Genomic DNA, 3075 nt, shown 5'->3' with positions numbered 1-3075 from the left:
TCCCCACCAATACGTTCTGAAAGATACAGGCAAGGATAGATCAGCTTCTAGGGGTGACTGGGGTTGGACTCCCCTGCAGCTGGCTTTCGTCTGTGGAGACCCAATGAGCCGTGGCTGGGAGGCCACAGTGGCCTTCGTGGGAGACTCCAAGTCACAGTACCAGCATCCACGACCTCCCCAAGCCCTGTGAGCTGTTTAAGTACCTGCGAGGTAAGAGTGCACCCGGGGAGTCATTCCTAGGAACTGCATCCTGTCCAATTTGTAGATGAGGAAACTGGGGACAGCACGGAGAGAGGCTGCTGAGGAAGGAGAGGTGTGGGGAGATGCATCAGGAATGCCATGGTACTGCTGGAGGGTCAAGTCGATGAAGCCCACTGGCAGGAATGCATTGCATAAGCTGACATCGTGGTAGGAAGGATCGTCACTGCTTCCACATTTGCTTTGGAAGGTTGACCGGGAAAGGGTCTGTGATGTAATTCAACTGCTGTTATTTTTTAGGAAGATAAACTTGGCTACTTTCATGGCAGATTAAGCTATCCATTCCATCATTCCGAGGTGATTTTACTTGATGGCCCATGTGTTCATCTGGGTCCACTGAGAAACCGACACCAGGATGGAATGAAAGGTGCAAGGATGTGATTAGGGAACGCGCACACAAGGGGGACAGTGGGGTGACAGCAGGATGAAGATCGAAGAGACAACAGGCTGCTGTCCAAGTCTGAGCCTGGGTGCAGGAAACAGGGAAGCAGATTGGGTGGGTGACCTTAGCCACCATGCTGTCTAAGGGAAGGCTTTGCAAGGTTGTTGGAGAGTTCTTGAGCCAGGCTCCTTTATCACAGGAGTGCTGGGTTTCCCAGAAATGGGCTTGACCCGCCTTGGTGTCACTGCCGTCCTCAGTTGTTGGCTGGGAGCAGCAAGTAGGAAGGATGGCCTTAGTGCAATGGTGCTGTGCCACAATGACATAATGGTGCCATGCTGCAATGACCTCATGGTGCCACGGTGCAGTGATATCATAGTGCCATGGTGCAATGATATCATGGTGCCACAGTGCAATGGTGCATGCAGTGGAACAACCATGCCATGGTGCAGTGGGTCAGTGGTGCCATGATGCCGGGTGCAAGAGTGCAATGCTGCAGAGATGCAATGGAGCAGTGATTTCAGAGTGAGGCCCCCTCTCCAGGCTGCCACAGCTCACCTGCACGGAGCTTTTCTATCTTAGGAGTTTGTCTCTTCAGCAGAAGAGGTTTGGATTTGGGATGAGAATCACCAGCTATGAGACCTGGGGAAAGTCGTGTCCCTTCTCTGAGCCTCCATCTTCTCGGAGCCTCCATCTCCTTCTCTGAGCCTCTACCTCCTTCTCTGAGCCTCCATCTTCTTCTCGGAGCCTCTACCTCCTTCTCTGAGCCTCTATCTCCTTCTCTGAGCCTCTACCTCCTTCTCTGAGCCTCCATCTTCTTCTCGGAGCCTCCCTCATCTTCTCTGAGCCTCTATCTCCTTCTCTGAGCCTCTACCTCCTTCTCTGAGTCTCCATCTTCTTCTCGGAGCCTCCATCTCCTTCTCTGAGCCTCCATCTTCTTCTCTGAGCCTCCATCTCCTTCTCTGTCCAATGGGAACAATGACCTCTCTTCCTCACACCTCGCCATGGCGCTGCTGGAGGATCAAGTCGATTAAGCCCACCAGCAGGAATGTGTTTCATAAGCTGGCTTCATGGTAGGAGGGATTGTCACTGTGGCCACCTCTTCGAACGTTTCTCAGCCACCCACATCTAAGTGCGGTGGGTGGGTGGTTGGGGAGGGACAAAGTCATGGGTGTGCAGAAGGAACAATGTTTTTTCCGGTTCGAAGTTGCTGTTTGAAATAAAAAGAGGGACAGTGCTGGGCCTGGTGTCCTTTCGTCAGGAGGCCTGTGGGTCAGAGCGGCTGCTCTACTTGGAAGGGACCCAATGACTTTGGGCAATGCCTTCAGCCTGCCTCTCTGTTCTCACAAGTCCTCCTACGAGGGGTCTCACTGCCATCTTGGCTGCCAGACTCAAGCCCTGGAAGGGGTGTGGGGGTGGGGGACCCCGAGGGACACCCTGGGTCTCTGTAGCTGTGACTTCTTGACTTGGGAGTTAAGGGCACTGCGTCGAGCTTGTGAGAAGGGCCACGGAGCTTACATCTAGGACAAAAGGTGACTTCTCTCAGAGATCGAAACTTACTCCCACCTGCCCATGAAAATAAATCCAGATCAAGAGCCAGTCTGCTGTGGTTCCACAGAGCAGTCTGCTGCTCCATAATTCATCTTGGTCACTCATTCTGTTTTGGTGAAGAATTTTCCTCTTGCTGTGATCTAGGTCAGCGTTCCCCAACCTTTTTGGCACCAGAGACCAGTTTCATGGGAGACAATGTTTGCACTGAGCAGGGCAGGGGATGGTTTTGGGATGATTCAAGTGTGTCACATTTATTGTGTGCTTTATTTCTACTATTATTACATTGTAACATATAATGAAATAATTATATAACTCACCACAACGTAGAATCAGCGGGATCCCTGAGCTTGTTTTCCTGCAACTAGGACAGTCTCATCCAGGGGTGATGGGAGACAGTGAGCGTGCCTACAGCCTAGCTGGGGTGGATTCGGAGGGGAGAGCCTCGCTCTCAGCAGACGCTCCCTAATGCACCCCCTCTAAGTCAACTCATACCCCAAGGATAAGGCCCCTTCCCTGGAGGAGGGGCTGAGAGCTGAGATGAAATTCCACATTGTAACTGCAGTGGGTTGAATGATGCCCCCCCCCACAACACCATTATGTCCACCTGGAGTCTCATGTGACTTTATCTGGATAAAGTGTCTTTGCAGAAGTGATAGTTAAGAATCTCAAGATGAGCATCGCCTTGGATTACCTGGATGGGCCCCAAATCCAATGACAAGTGTCATTCTAAGAGAGAGGCAGGAGGAGATTTGAGACAGAAAAGGAAAAAGAGAAGGAGGCCATGTGAAGACAGAGGCAGCCAAGGGATGCCTGGAGCCCCCAGGAGCTGGCAGAGGCAGGAAAGATCCCCCAGCTAGAGCCTTGGGAGGAAGCCAGCCCTACTGACA

This window comes from Piliocolobus tephrosceles, chromosome 13, assembly GCF_002776525.5.
Source record: "Piliocolobus tephrosceles isolate RC106 chromosome 13, ASM277652v3, whole genome shotgun sequence".
Taxonomy (NCBI): domain Eukaryota; kingdom Metazoa; phylum Chordata; class Mammalia; order Primates; family Cercopithecidae; genus Piliocolobus; species Piliocolobus tephrosceles.
This window is presented reverse-complemented; position numbering follows the sequence as displayed.